The sequence below is a fragment of the Ptychodera flava genome, chromosome 6, assembly GCF_041260155.1.
Source record: "Ptychodera flava strain L36383 chromosome 6, AS_Pfla_20210202, whole genome shotgun sequence".
Lineage (NCBI taxonomy): Eukaryota > Metazoa > Hemichordata > Enteropneusta > Ptychoderidae > Ptychodera > Ptychodera flava.
The window spans coordinates 43,186,446-43,203,282 of NC_091933.1; the positions used below are offsets into that span (position 1 = coordinate 43,186,446).

The 16,837-nt window shown below is 35.7% G+C and overlaps 1 long non-coding RNA gene across 1 annotated transcript; it reads left to right on the plus strand.

Moving 5' to 3' along the window:
• The first annotated feature begins 6,716 nt into the window (after positions 1 to 6,716).
• LOC139135872 (uncharacterized) lies at positions 6,717 to 16,188 on the plus strand. Its single transcript, XR_011553049.1, has 4 exons — positions 6,717 to 6,792; positions 10,610 to 10,675; positions 11,302 to 11,366; positions 15,954 to 16,188. It is a non-coding gene; the product is annotated as an uncharacterized lncRNA (long non-coding RNA).
• Positions 16,189 to 16,837: the final 649 nt, after the last annotated feature.

The window sequence follows — 16,837 nt, forward strand, 5'->3', positions numbered from 1 at the left end:
TGAAAAAATGGTAGAATTTGGTTTTAGCTATGACTGCAATTTTCAATGTAAACTTTGGGGTATAGGGTAAGTTTTGGTTATATATCATGAAAACTATAGAAGATACTGCATGTTACAATATGTCATTCTAAAGATTAGTGAATTATCTTTCTAATGATACCCAACAAGCCAGGTTATATTCAAAAACAAGCTCAACAGATAACTTATAGGAAGACAGTTTTAACAAAAATGCATGCAAATCTGCAACACTGTTATTTTGCGGTACCCTTCCAAATATGACTGTTACAGCTGTAGATTCCCAATATTTTTTCTGTTAAAAGTCTATTTCATATTTCTTATATGTCCCTGTACCAAATAAAATAGATTTAATAGCAAAATCGGCCAGATATTTTGTGTCAAGCTAAAGAAATGGTAGAATTTGGTTTTAGCTATGACTGCAATTTTCAATGTAAACCTTGGGGTATGGGGTAGATTTTGGTTATATATCATGAAAACTATACAAGATATTGCATGTTACAATATGTCATTTCAAAGACTAGTAAATTATCTTTCTAATGATACCCAACAAGCCAGGTTATATTCAAAAACAAGCTCAACAGATAACTTATAGGAAGACAGTTTTAACAAAAATGCATGCAAATCTGCAACACTGTTATTTTGCGGTACCCTTCCAAATATGACTGTTACAGCTGTAGATTCCCAATATTTTTTCTGTTAAAAGTCTATTTCATATTTCTGACATGTCCCTGTACCAAATAAAATAGATTTAATAGCAAAAACGGCCAGATTTTTTGTGTCAAGCTAAAAAAATGGTAGAATTTGGTTTTAGCTATGACTGAAATTTTCAATGTAAACTTTGGGGTATAGGGTAAGTTTTGGTTATATATCATGAAGACTATAGAAGATACTGCATGTTACAATATGTCATTCTAAAGATTAGTGAATTATCTTTCTAATGATACCCAACAAGCCAGGTTATATTCAAAAACAAGCTCAACAGATAACTTATAGGAAGACAGTTTTAACAAAAATGCATGCAAATCTGCTACACTATGATTTTGCGGTACCCTTCAAAATATGACTGTTACAGCTGTAGATTCCCAATATTTTTTCTGTTAAAAGTCTATTTCATATTTCTGATATGTCCCTGTACCAAATAAAATAAATTTAATAGCAAAATCGGCCAGATATTTTGTGTCAAGCTAAAAAAATGGTAGAATTTGGTTTTAGCTATGACTGCAATTTTCAATGTAAACCTTGGGGTATGGGGTAGATTTTGGTTATATATCATGAAAACTACACAAGATATTGCATGTTACAATATGTCATTTCAAAGACTAGTGAATTATCTTTCTAATGATACCCAATAAGCCAGGTTATATTCAAAAACAAGCTCAGCAAATAACTTATAGGAAGACAGTTTTAACAAAAATGCATGCAAATCTGCAACACTGTTATTTTGCGATACCCTTCAAAATATGACTGTTACAGCTGTAGATTCCCAATATTTTTTCTGTTAAAAGTCTATTTCATATTTCTGACATGTCCCTGTATCAAATAAAACAGATTTCAGACAAAGCAATGCATATTTTATTATGCCTAGCTAAAAAATTGGTAGAATTTGAGTTTTACTGTAATTTGCAATGTTAAATTTTGGGGTAAGGGGTAAGTTTTGGTTATATTTGACAAAAACTATAGAAGATATTGCATAGTGCAATATGTCATCTTAAAGAGAAATAAATTCCCTTTCTAATGATACCAAACAAGTGAGGTTATGTTAAAAAATGAGCTCAGCACATGACTTACAAGAAGACAGATTTGACGAAAATGCATTTGGCTTGGAAAATCGTGATTTTGCGGTACCCTTCAAAACATGACCATAACAGCTATTGCGTCCCTATATTTTTCCTGTTAAAATTCCATTTCGTATTCTAGGGATCCCAAGGGTTCTGAAAAATACAGGTTTGTTATCCTGTGGGAGGGGTGCACGTAGACCCCCTCTAGCCCACGGACTATTTGGTGGACAGGTGCACCCAAGGGTGGAGATGTGAATTTGTTGAAAGAAACATGTCAAAGTCAAAAATATGCAAATGAAGGGGAAGAAAGGAAAAATCCTGCAAATTGCTAAAACCCTGTAACCACTGGCCAGATTTGGTTGAAACTTGGTATGCAGGCTCTTTATAGTGACTTAAGTTACATTTCTTCAAATTGTTGTGAAATTTTGAAAGTTGTATTTTTGGGCGATTTTCCCGGATTTTTTTTGTCAAAAAATCTTTTCTGAAAGCGCTCATCCCATTGCCTTGAAAACTTGTATGTATGATCCTAGGGTTGGCCTTTGTCAGATTTGTTCGAATTGGGTGAAATTTCATATTTGTATTTTTAGGACAATTTTTCCCTTTTTTGTCAAAAAATCATTTTCTCCCAAAGTATTTGTTGGATTGCTGTAAAACATGATAGTCTTGATCCAAGGGTTGTTTTCTGTCAGATGTGTAAAAGTCATTATGAGATGGAGCATTTCATATTGCTGGGGTATAAGATTAATTTGGACTTGCAATGGAATTTTCTTAGTCAACCTGTAATGTGTGTACTAGTACTTAGTATCTCTGTAAAATGGGAGGACAGTGTCATTGACACTATTTTTACATGCCTTGTATATCGAATGGCGGGTGCTCCATGGGATTCAATGGTAATTCAATGATGTTGTGGGCCGCATAGTCATTATTAAACTGAAAGTGAACTGGAACTATTTTCAACTTGAAACTTCAGGATTAAAAAATGATCAAATTACATCTTTTACTTAGGAAATACTTTTTTTTTACAAAATTATGCGAAAAAATTTGATAAATTGAATAACATGATCAATGCGCCGTTCGATGATGAAAATCGTTGTTTTTTCAACATTTTCGTCTAAAATGGAAATAAAGCATATAATTGTCATTTGCACGTAAACCAAAAAATTTGGAGAGAAAATGTCAGAGAGGCATGTAATAAAAACAGCCCAATCATAGGACTATGTATTGGGGCAGGAGACCATATAATGCCCTCTTTACGTCAGGCAAATGGTCACCTACCCTCGGACACATAGTCCCATGTTTGGGCTATAATATATAGAGTTTGCCAACATAAAAAACTACCCAGTGAAATTAAAATTAATATCCTTTTGGTCCAAAATTATCTAAAAAAATTACAGAAAAATTATTGAAAATTTCTAAAATGAAGAAAATTTTTGGCAAGAAAAAATTACAGCACTCAAAGCCTTAAAGGTGATACTGAAGGATTCAAGTATCTAGGCAATGGTTGATAAGGAAAATTTGTCAAATCCACGAAAACAAGAGTTTTTGTGCATTTATTGTCCTAAAGATGCAAAACAATGACACCAAAACCAAGCAGACGCATGGTTGCCAGGCATGGAGCACGTGATGTCATAGATATGCAGATTTGCACAGCATGTTTTTGAAAAGATTAAGCCACTCCAAATTTGCTCAAAATCCCCTGAAATTTTACAAAGTGATACTTGACATACTCCTTCACAGTCCCGGGCATGGATTTGGTCAGCCCTGAAACAAACACTATGTTTTGAAATGGCAAAAATCTACTTTCTAATTTTGTACAATTTTTAATCCTATTCCTGCCATATGTCAAAAATTTATTGAGAATTTCTAAAACGCATGCTTTGCCTTATTTATCTTGGCAGTGTCTACAATTCTGCCAAAATTTTCTCAACAGATGGAAAATTGGCCAACTTGAAAGCTTTTAAACATTTGCACAAGAGCTGAATGCGATAGTGCCTAGAAAACTATGTAAATGGTAATGATTTTCACCTGCAATAGTGCATTTGGAAAACTGCCAGGCTTAGCGATTGCGTGCGTGTTGAATCCTTCCGTACCCCTTATGGGTGTCTACTAAAAATCTTGTCATTTTTTTTTTTTACATTTGTTGCACTTTGATGGATTAAAACAAAAATAAACAGAAAAGGGTTCCCGACCAACTTTTGAGTTAAGGGGTCCTAAAGTACCCCTACCCCGTGCTTTTTCAAGTACAAACCGCACCTTTTGTCATTTCAGATAATATCAGCAAAGAGCATGCCCAAAACTTGTAAGGGAATATTGTCATTTCACTGATTTTTACATATGTTTTGCTCAAATCAATTTTGTAAACAAAAATTAACAGAAAAAAAGGGGGTTCCCGGTTTTGAATTAGGAGTCTCAAAGCACCCCTATCCCAAGCATTTTTCAAGCAACATTTTTTTTTTTATGCAGAACAAAGGACATTCTTGTCATTTTTGATGATTTCAGCAAAAGGGCATGTGCAAAACTTGTGAGAGAATATTGTCATTTTTCTAATTTTTGCGTATGTTGTGCCTTGATTCATTTTAATAACAAAAATAAACAGAACTTGAAAAGAGGGGTCACCATTCTGCTTTTTGAGTTAGAGTCCCAAAGTACCCCTACCCATGCTTTTTTTCAACTGCACATAGGCTTACCTTGTTGTCGTTTTCTTTAATTTCATCAAAACACGGCTAAAAGTCAATTTTCTGATTTTAATATATAATGTATAGGTTACAGTGAGTAGACAAGAAAAGTGAGAAAGAGTAGTGTTCTAACTTGCTTTTTTGATAGAGATCTTATAGAAATATACGACACTCTATTAAAATCCAAGAAATGTAACAAGCAGCTATAGTTCATATATACCCATGATGCTGAATATTTTGGGTGGAACACATGTTATAGAATTATGGTAGGGCCTAGGGGACTGACTACCCATGGATAGTGCAGTGTCCGCAATTCCATTTGTTTATATGTAAAAATGCAAGAAAACATCCTTGCAATATTGTCATTTTCTTGAAACATTCACAAACGACTTGGAATAAGAAGTCACTTTGAAAATTATATTTAAAAAGTTGTGTCACCATGCTAGATTTTGAGATAAAATGCCAAGATTATTCCTTTCAGTACAAAAGACCCAGCAAAAACTGCAGACTCAGCAGTTTTTCTTCGTGCTTTTGATAAACGTAGTGTAATTTCATCAACCTGTCAGCAATACTAATTTGCTTCATACGATGAAACAGGGATTTGTAAAGAATTTTGAACTTTACACTGCAGGAAATAACAATACTCTAGTATTAATGAGCATAATACATGTTTCAAGGCTGAAATTCTTAAAGCCGCACTTTTCAATCCCAGGTTTTCGCATTAGTGGAGTTCTCCTCCCAGTCAAACGCTTGGCCAGTACGACATTTGATTTCTATAACACTGATTACACAAACTGATCTCAACCTTTTATCACCTTTTGCTAATCCTGCAAACAGAGTTTATGCAAGCCTTTGATTGACGGTCGGTTCAAATCGCCAACGGTCATTGATTCCCCACCACAAACGCTCGAATTTCCTAAAAAATTGTCTTCCAGTCGCGTTAGACTTTGAATATAACCACAGAGTTCGATCGGCAGCAACTTCGCGCTGACCGCTTGGCAGTCTGTGTTTTTGCGGCCGGGGAAAACTAAAAAGTGGCATTTTCTGGAGCGTGTGCCCGCGTGTTGCCTGTTTGGTGTCCACTTACACAGTGAACACCGCCATACCTTGGCGTCCTTTTAAAGGGAGGCTCCGCCTTTAAACTAGCACTAGGTAGAATACAGAATACGCCTCGGGGACAGATTCTGTGGCTCTCAAACTTTTACAATTCTGTTATGATCTAGTACTTGTAGGGGTTCATTTTAAAGCTTTTGGTGTAAGATAACTTCACCATCTTAGTTTTTCAGATATAGAAAATTTTATTTTTCTCCATAGTGTTAACACAGGGATTTTGAATTTCAAATATAGGTAAATCTTGGGTAATTTGTTTCTATAGTGACAAAATTTGCACGGTGACTCCCGATTTTTATTCTGTAGTTAGAAAAGAATGGTTGAAAGATTCCTTGAGGAAATTTTGAGCAAAAGTTTAAGTCTTTCATTTTCAAGGCGCATACTACCATAAAACAGTTGAAAGAGTATGGGGTAGGGGTACTTTGGACCCCCAAACACAAAAAGTAGGACAGGAACCTCTCTTTTTCTGTTTGTTTGTGTTGATATAAATTGATCAGAGCACAACATATATAAAAATCAGAAAAAGTGACAATATTTCTAATTTTGAGTAGACTACCACCTTAACGTACTGTGCCAGACTCAGATATTCTCGCAGGGAAATATATGATTACAATTTCACTGGAAAACAAAAAGCTATGACACTCCATGATCCTCTTGCAGACCGAAATAAACTTGATCCTCGGGATCAAGTCCCTGGCCTTATCACTTGAGTGATAAGCTAGTAGAGTTGGATCATATCATTGTCATTCACTTCACTTTGGATTTGTTCAGTGTTACTGTTCTTGTATCTTCATTGACTTAACAAGATATATAAAAGCTGAATCATTTGCATTATTTTTTTATTTGCTTCATTTGACATAAGAAGCCTTGTGGTAAGTTTAAATATAAATTGATTCAGTGAAGTTGAACAAGGCATGAGTGTTGGTTTTTAGGGAAAACTTCAAGGATTTAGTTTTATTTTACGGTCAACGGTCACATTGGTTTACTCAAACATCAAATATTTACAATCAAATTTATAGATTTCATATTATAAATATTGCATTGGTGATATGTTTGCCACTTTTTATTATAATTATGGCTGGCCTGCAAAATGATTTACAAATACGGTAGTTCGGACTCAACCATAGTGGCGCCCCTTACGGTCAAGAAGTAATGTTTTGGTAGTGCGCCCTCATGCAGGTCTTTTCGATCCGCCATTTTGTATAGTCTGGGTAAGTGCAGCGGTACTTGTTTCAATCGTCGGGATATCGGCCTTATTAATGGCCATCCGAAGTATATTACGACCCAAATTTAAACCATAATAAACAGATATTGCTCTTGGTGATTATAGAGTCGATACGTTCACTAGGAAATTTGATACAGTATTCCAAAGTACGTAATCAACACATGGGGAAGAGGACAAGACGAACGTTCCCGTTGTATAGTATTAATTCCTTCATTGGTTGGTAGATGGTGCAGTATTCACTATTGAAGTTGTCAGAGGAAAACAACTATACTATACGTTCTTAGAATGTATGGCATGGTTCGCTTTTCCGTACTTTAATACGATGAGCCAAATTACCTAGCAGCTCGCAGCAACAAATGTCCACAAGTCCGTGCGATGGCTTCTTTCATATTGGCTGCTGTGTTGGGCCGGCCTGAAGGAAGCCCGATTAGTATTATTTTTTCATTTATTAATTCTTTAATTCGGACATTGAGCATGTCCATTTATATAAATGATTACAGGATTGGGAGAAAAAACATACAAAAATGGTGACATCAAGAAAAATTCATTTATGGGTTAGACGATATATTACTGTACAAAGAAACTCAGATTAGAAGACTGAATTTATCCATCTTCTCCTCAAGTCAGAAGTGAAGTACACAACATCATACACCTTACGTATAATTAAGTTTTCACTCATAGAAATCCTTTTCATCAAACTGTTGATTTGCTTTCTAAGCAAAGCGTCAAAAGTGTCAATCCTATTATATACAAACATAGTACTAGCGCTGCTGCGTCTGTCATATCGCAGAAATATGCAACCAGCGTTATTGTAAGCAACTTTCAATTGTTTCAGGGCGCTTTTATTATAGCTGACCCATAAGTTACCACCATACAATTGATAACAATATGCTTTAAATAGTTTACACTTAACACTCTGAGAACACAGAGAAAATTTTCTCAAAAGCATGTTAGCAGAGATATAAAAAGATCTCCTCTGACGCTCGATATCAAGATTGTCACTGAAGGTATTTATCAACGGGTAGCCGAACTGTTTTCTTTTCAACAAATGGAAGTTTAACTCCATTGAAATAAACAGCTTGAATAAGCTCTATCACACATAGCTTGAAAGTTATACACATACATACAGTTTTCTCTGTATTGAAAACAATATCATGAATATTGCCATAATTGCTACAAATATTTAAAAGTTTCTAAGTTCCTTTCACTGACGGGCTTATCAGACATATATCATCTGCATACATGAGATGGTTATCAAATATACCACCAATGTTGCAACCAACCTTAGAATTAATCAATCTATGGCTCAGATGGTCTATATATACATTGAAAAAATTTGGGGACAAGACACCACCCTGCTTCACACCGTTTTTAACAGTGAAATGTGTTGAAATACAGGAGCCCCCGATTATAATGAGATGTTCTTTTATTTTTAAGTATATCAATAGTATGATCATGGTGATTGGAACAAGAGTAACAGCAAACAACAACAAAAAAGAACAACCAGATAACGAAGTTCCCTGTATGTTACCTGTGTGCTACTATTCCTAATTAATATGTTCCTACGTAGGCCTGTGCTGTTCACAGAGAAAAAGTTTTCTATTTTGTCGTCCAAGAGCTTTTTGCAGGGAGATCTTTCAATATCATTTTAATAAACCTTAAATGAGCACATTCCCAGAAACGTACTGTACACAGGCTAAATCAATACTGCCCAGTTCAATTGAACAAAAGTGTGGATTGTAATAAACTTCAACACGAGTTACAATGATGAAAGATAAAACTGTGCAAATGTTGGGTAAATATTTTAGAGCTAACAGTGATGAATAGCAACACTTTGAAATAGAGGTAGATCATATGACATTTGAGGCACAGACCTTGGTCAGCAACTGAAAAATGAGAACATGATTAGGTGAAAATATGGTGGTTTCAATCGGGTTAGAACACACAACTTATGGCACCAGTCACCTAAAACCCAAGCTGTGATATCGCAGCGGTACTTGTGGCGTGTATCGAACGCGCTCAGGTCATTGGGGTCATCGCCACAGTCCCGCTGCAAGCCAATGCGTGGGCTTTTTTGGCAGTTTACTACAACACTGACCGGTGTTGAAGATTAACCTCGCAAAATAATAAAGGAGATAAAGCTTGGAATAGATCAAATTGACTCATTTTCTACTCCTTCTAATGAACCCGACTGTGATAACATGTATTTTCGTCCGTTTTTCGGTGAGTCGTCGATGGTTCCTGCTCGAATTTGAACTTTTGACTGCCAACGTATTCAGTGCGTTGTAGCGCGATCAGGCAAACCTCGCAGAAACTGTCACGGCTCATGGGAAAACGGTCGAAAATACGTGTTCTTATCTTCAAGAAAGTTAGCAGGGGTACAGAATGAGTCTCAGATAGTCAATGATAAAGATGATACAAGTTTATTTATTCAAAGGCTAATATAGTTCATTATTTTGCGAGCTAAATCTATGACACTGGTCGGTGTCGTAGTAAACTGCCAAAGAAGCCCATAGTTTGGTTGCAGCAGGACTGGCGATGACCCCAATGACCCAAGGGCGTTCGATACACGCCACAACAAGTACCACTGCGATATTATCACAGCTACTAAAACCCCTGACCCGAGGTTTTTCCACACAGTGTAGGCAAGATGGGATGGAAGTTGTCTATGGTCGACCATTTTTTAGACATCTTTCAATAAGTCGAACAACATCAGCAACTGCTCGTTTAGAAAAGGGTCAAAAGATAGAGATGTCCCTTTTAATTTAGCAGATTTTATGTTTTGGCAAAAACAGCAAAATTAAATCTCAGTGAATATTAATGCTTTTGCATCAGTTAGTGGAATTTCCATTTGTCAACTTTGAGGGCGGTATTGTAATCTAGCATGAAGCAAATTGCAGTAATGGCATGTTATTGTCACTTTGTTATTGAAAACATATTTTTACCTTTTGTTTTCTTTACTTATTTATAGTTATGTAGACATTACGTTTCATGTTAATGGTAGACATATCTACTATCAAAGTAACTTTTTGTGAATAAATTTTTCCTTTCAAAACTAATCTAGTGGAAATAGTGGAAGTAGTCACGCTCTTCATAACATCACTATTTAATATTGGTGATCTACTTGATTGGTACACACCCATTCAAATATTTCATCGATGTCACCCATGATCTTTGCTGTCAATGACATTCTCAACTGGTTAAAGTATTAAGTTTCTTGGTTCATTTTAATGAACGGAATTGTCATGCATTATGCTCAACACTTGAAGGACCAGTAGCCATAACGTCTGACGATTTTTTTTATCAGTTTTTCTGTGTAAGTCAATTGCTAGTTCTTGTTTTACTTTCCAAAGCATGTTAAAACATCTACTTGGTACTATTAAGCTTGCAAGTACAGTGTTTGTACGTGTAGAAGTACTTTTATTTGTTTTCATTTGAAATCTAGTCTGGACCAGAATTCATTTGTCAACAATAAAAATGCAATCCACACATGTACAGGCTGAGTTGATAAGCTGAATCTCAACATGCTTTGGGGAGTAGAATGAGAAACTGAAGATCACATTAATAAAAAACTGTGTGAAAAAATCAACAAAAGCTCAGCTATACTGGCCCTTAAAAACAGTAACATCGTCAGTTTTGGATGCGTTACAAAGGTGCTTATGATGGTACTGGTGTCACTTCAAATTCGAGAGTTGCCAAAGCTGTAGTTAGGGATGTCATAATTAAGCAAGACATCTCCAACATTGCAAACTAACTTTTATGCGAAGTTAACTCTACTTGTTGTTTTTTTTATGTGTGTGCAGCTAAAGCAGTTAGCTACTAACAGCTGAAGATGGCCAAGTCAAAGAACCACACCAATCACAATCAAAGTAAGTCTTCTTTACATAGATACTGTCTAAGAATCTAGATACACAATACAGTGAAGTTTTCCATCACAACATGCTTTGTTGCATACCCTGTCTGTTCAATTGAATGGTGTTATTAGTAAAGCATTAATCATCAGCTGTGAAAGTAGTTTATCTTGTCATACCAGTATTCTGATGCTGCAAATTTAGTGATCTGATTGGTCGAGACGTGAAAATAACCGTGCTGCATTTGCGATAGGGCGAGCGTTTATCAAGAGAAAAATTCCCTTTCCAATGTTTTACGCCAGAATTTCAATATATTATTATGATATAATAGCAATAATGCACCCCAGCAATGGGAATACCACTCAGTTTTGACCAGTTCATTTCACATGTGTATTCTCTATTGCTCATGCATATATGTGTGAACTGGCCAAAATCTTGCGGTGTACTGTCACTCGTTGTAGTTTATTGCTTAATTAAACTCCTTGTCTTTTGTTGTCAACCTGTAAAGTCTGCTTCATTCTGTGCAATTCCCATTCGTACCCCATTGTGTCGAGTAGTTTTTGACATCATAGGTAACACACACACAAAGGAATCAAAAGTCTGCATGTTCAAACCAACAAGAGAATGCTCTACTCATTTCACAGATTATAAAAACCACCGCAATGGTATCAAGAGACCAAAGACACACAGATACCCATCACTGAAAGGAGTAAGTTGACAGTATAATCACAGTAAAAATGTTGGCTCTGACAGGGTAATGTTATAGCGCCATCTATGGCAAGGACAGAAATCTGTCGATCCATCTTGAAATAAGATACAGTGTACAAGCAGGGGAAATGTTTTCATGGCATGATTTCAACATTTTGGAGGTTGAAAATATCTCCAAACATAAGGCTTGAATTAAAATGTTTTTCAATGTTTCAATTTGCCTGACTGTATATATACTCTTCTCATTTTTTTTGTTTCATGCCGTAGAAATACTTGTCTGTGAAGTTGTTAAGAAATTAATTAGTGAACTATGTCAATGAGTTGACTCCACTTTTGAAATATTTCCAGACCTCTGTGACTTGAGTTTCTATGCTTAGGATGTAAGATGGACCACATATGTTTAAAATACTGTATGAATAGTGTAAATCTCTGAAAAGGCAAAATTTAAACCCATCAAAAAATACACAAGCCACATTGTGAATAAAGAAGGGATTACACTCATTTGAAGGTTGTTGGTTTGAGTTTAATCATACGTATAAGTTGTCATTGTATCTCACCAGATGCGGTTGGAATTTTTACTTTTTGTCTGTTTCAAAAGTCAATAACCTGGTAATGAGCTGGTACACTTTGAATTGCTCATTATTTATACTTGCATGTTCATGTAGACCTTTGTTTGATTTTGTTTTGTATGCCAGTTCATTTTACACAAGACATTTTATACTTCCTGGAAACCCTGCACTGCTGCCTTTCGGCTGGGATTGATTTCTGCGTATCCATGTGTCATTTCATGTTTGTGCCCTCGCAACAACTGCTGAAATGGGAGATAGAAATAATTCATCTCATAATAATGTAATGTGATATTTGGAATACATGCAACTTTTTTTCTCTGTAGATATTAGTTTGACAATATAAACTAAACCATCTGGTTGTAGGGGTGATTGACCAGTAGCTCAAGCAGCCTATTTCTGTAACCATTGATCTGCCAATCAAAAATGAAAGTAATCAGTAACTACAAAGGGAAATAGGTATATTCCTAAAATCTGTATTTTGATAAGCATTGTATTGGAAGCCCTCTTGGTAAGACTGCATGATCAGTATGGCATGCATTTGTGAATTTATGTCGGCCATACGTTTCTTATTTTCACAAGTAATGGATAAGTGTTGCACGGTGAATGTGCCATAACCACTGCTGTTATTGATTTCCTGTATGAGTTTTATATATGTACCAGTAAATCTCTTTGAGCTGTATGTCCTTTGAAGGTATTTTGCATGGACTTTTAGCAGTGTGTGATTGTGTTGATGGTAATGTCAATGTGGATTGGGATGTGTTTAGCTTTTCCATACCATGTACATGCACACAGTGACGCTAGTGTTTCCGTGTCACACCGGGCAATTTTCATTTTGCCCAATGATGTTTATAAAAAGCTCAATGTCACTTGAAAGAAGCGTTTCTGTGTCCTTCAAACTCAGGCTCATTAGCTGTAGAAAGGTTTTCACACTTACACGGCCATGGTTTGCCCAAACCCATCATTATCAAGTGTGAGAGTGGTCCTGTTTACAGGGAATTGGGGGTGAACAATTAAATTAATCTTTTCATATTCTTAACCAAGGTTTACAATGAAATAATGTGTTAACAAAGAACACAATAAGCTATCACTAACTGGAATAATTTTAAAGGATTTTGTTTGTTTTGTTTGTTTGGACTTTTAGACTGTTTGTCAGTAATCATAGCATAGTAAATCCTTTTTCCAAGGATATGCTGTTTACTTCATCTGCACTGGGATGGAAATGACAAAAGTTACAAAATATATGTTGTATATTTGTACGGTTTATCTCCTGGGAAATGGCAAATCAAAAATTTACTCAGAATTTTCCCATTTTGCTTTGATCACTTCCTGTAATTTTGAAACCGTAGCCTGACAGAAGGATATACAAGGACTCGTTGCTATAGTTACAGATAATTTGCTGATGGAGATGCAGTTTCCTGTTTTTGAATCTCTGTGTTCCTCTGTTTCCAATGGCAACCATTGAAGGTCAGATCAGAACTGGAGATGTCATGATGACAGTATTTCCATCCATGTGTTAACTTCAGCTGATATTAACCCTGAGATGGTGAAGAGTCTTTGCAGAATATTTGAAGATGCACTTATCAGACAAAAAGGTTATGCTGAAAAAATAGAAATGAAGGTTGTGAACATGTTGATAAGATAAAATTATTATTTATTATTATTGTTAGTATTTATTTCTTAAGAGCGCACTACACTGCGTCTCAGAGCTCTGAACAAAAGTAAAAATTTACAGATCACAAATAGGTGGCATAACAATCTCTAAAAAGACAAGTTATCAAATGGCGTTTAAAATAAACAATCGAACAATGTCGTACAGTAATATCAAAAGGGAGTTCATTCCACAACATTTGTGCAGCAACTGAAAAAACATGAAAGCCATAATTTGAAGTAGTGTACCTTGTATCATGCCTAGTTAAAAAGTTCATTCGATGAACGATGAGTATGACGTGGTGTCTGTATATCGATCAACAACCTCAAGTAATCTGGACAATTGCCTCTCATTATTTTAAATGTAAGGATGATTATTTTAAACTTAACCCTTTCCTTTGCTTGTAACCAATGAAGTTTATTAAAGGGGAAGTTCAAGTTTCTTTGTGCCAGTAATTAGGCGTGCAGCGGCATTTTGGACTGACTGAATTTTTTCTAACTGGTAATTTTGAATTCCATAAAGGAGACTGTTGCAATAATCTAGCCTTGATGTTACAAAAGCATGTACTAATTTCTCTACAGGTTTTGCATCAATAAGGTTACAAGTTATAAATACTTGTTAATTAGCTATGTTATAATGTGTGATATATATAAATTGGTGTTGATTGATTTAATATTTCCCTGTACATTACTGTATAAAACATGTAAGCATTTCCAGATAGATCTGATGGTTCATGTTTTGTCAAAGTTCAAAATGACAGATGACAGATCGTTTATGCAACTCATCATTGAGTTGAAGGGAGATAAGTGTGAAAATTCCCCTTTTAACTTGAAATTACTATAATTGACTACAGGAAGTCCTTGAGTGTTTCCGGACATAGATTTCCAGGAATTCACACTGAAGAGTGTGACAAATTTTCTGTTGATATCTACCTGTAAAAATAAGACATGAATGTAGTGTTTAAGATCAGTAACATATGAAAGTATGGAGGAAAAGTGAATTTCATTGTCTTATTTGAAATCTACCTGTCTATCTGCATTATAACTATTAAGGTTACAAGCCTTACCCCGTAACTTTGACTCGCAGTTTGAGTATTTTCAAAATCCTCAGCAGTAACCTTTGACCTAAAGTAGTCATGGAAATGACAATTTATCCATTTATCCCTGAGCAGAATCACACAGCTTGCTCTCTCACAAGGCAGACAGTTTTGAATCAGATGGACTTGGTTTGAAAAGTTGAGTGACAAGACAGATCATTGGAGACCAGTTGGGATGAATTTAAAGAATTAATCAGTTCAATATCTAGGCTGTGTTGCTCATACTGTGACACTCCATCAGTATCAGCTGTCACAACCCAGAGTAGTCTGTGCCCCTATGTGTGTGTGTGTGTGTGTGTGCTGTATAGTGCACTGGATGCAGTGCAAATCATGGCTTTACTTCTATAGAACAAAAAGCCATGGCGCTGCTGGCTTGATCTTCTATTTTAAGCTTTGTGTGCCATTCTTCAATTGTTGACAGGATGTGCTGTCTTCAACTGAGAATGTGTAGGAAAAGTATAGTTGATAGCACATGTTCACATACAAGTATCCACTTTTAACAGCTTCAAGAATAAATCAAAGACTTGTTTGCCAAGAGATATAATGTACACTGATTCAACCATGCCTTGGAGAATAACATACCGTATTGATTTTGGCGCGTTATAAATATTTTTGATTGATTCATCAATTAATTGAATTCCTTGTAAGAAATTCTGGCATATGGAAGGAAAACTTGGTTCATCAGGCACATCTCTTTTGGAGCCGTTATCTGATCTGTGGCTGTGTGAGCAAGTATAGTGACACCTTGCAGGTTTTGTTTGGTAACTCTAATCATGGACAACTAAATGTATTATTCAAAAATGAAAACAAAAATTAGTCAAAGGGACGGCAGTCATCGTACCATTTCAATTCCGTGCAAATGACATGGTCTACTCACAATTTGAAGGGTGCTTTTACTGAATTTATCTGTAGAGAGGAATTTGAAAATCCCTGAAATTAAATTCAATTTGAAGGGTGCTTTTACTGAATTTATCTGTAGAGAGATATTTGAAAATCCCTGAAATTAAAGGTATACAGTCACCTGTAATCTAAATATGCCAATATATGGTCAAAGGGGCATTCCTTGGTATTCAAAATGCCCATGTGAGGGCGCTGTTTTTAAAACGCAACCACCCTCTTAAAATTTGTGATTGGTTAGATTTTCTCTTTCCTTGGTAACTGTGGCAAAAATCCGAACAGGTGAAAGTATACCTTTAAGGTGAAAGAGTCCATGAGGTGAAAAAAAACCATGTTTGAGAATATTATTCTCACAAAGTGTACTCTCTGCTGTTTCAGGTGGATCCTAAATTCCTCAAAAATATGAGGTTTGCCAAGAAACATAACGTCCGCCATCCAAAGCCGAAATCAGAGTGATAAAAATATGACAGTGCAACTTAATCATGGAAGACTTAGGGAGATCTTGGATTGCAGATGAGACGTGACCAGATCAGAAAGAAAATGACTTTGTTGTAATCATTTGTCCTTTTATCTGCATTTCTTGTATTAAAGTTGATGGCTTTGTGATAAACCATCTCTGAATTGCTTTTTGTGATTTATTTTTTATAACCATTGCCCTGTATGACCAGGGATGAAATCTAAAGAGGACCACTGTATAATTAGTAATATTTCCACATCCACATGAAAAGGTGTTACCTTAACAAATTGCAACTGCATCAGGTCTTGTCCAGAGAGACAGGTCCAGACTTTGTGTGTGTGTCAGCAGGGATTACTGGTGAACTATTTTACCTGACATGAGATTTGTAAACATAATGAGTCCATTCAAGGCATTGGTGACAATTTTTGTGTCCTGATTTGTTTTTCCTCTGTCAAAACATCTATGTATACTAGGCTACACTGCTAGCCAAGCATAGTGTGTATGTATGTGAGTGTAAATAGAATACGGTATACTGTATCAAAGCCAAAAATTGTTTGAACTGTGAATTAGCATTTTCCCCTTTATTTGTTATAACCATTGCCCCAGATGAGATTAAGAATGGTTGAAGTGTTCCATTGACAAAGTGGAATGAATTGATGTAGCTCTGTGCTTTCAACCTAAAGAGCATTTGTACAAGAACAACCTGGCCAAGATATGATCTGTAAGTGTTCTCAATGTCATGTTTTATCATCTGGATTGTTGGTTCCAGTTTGACACGGTTGTTACTCTGTTCACTGGGAACCAC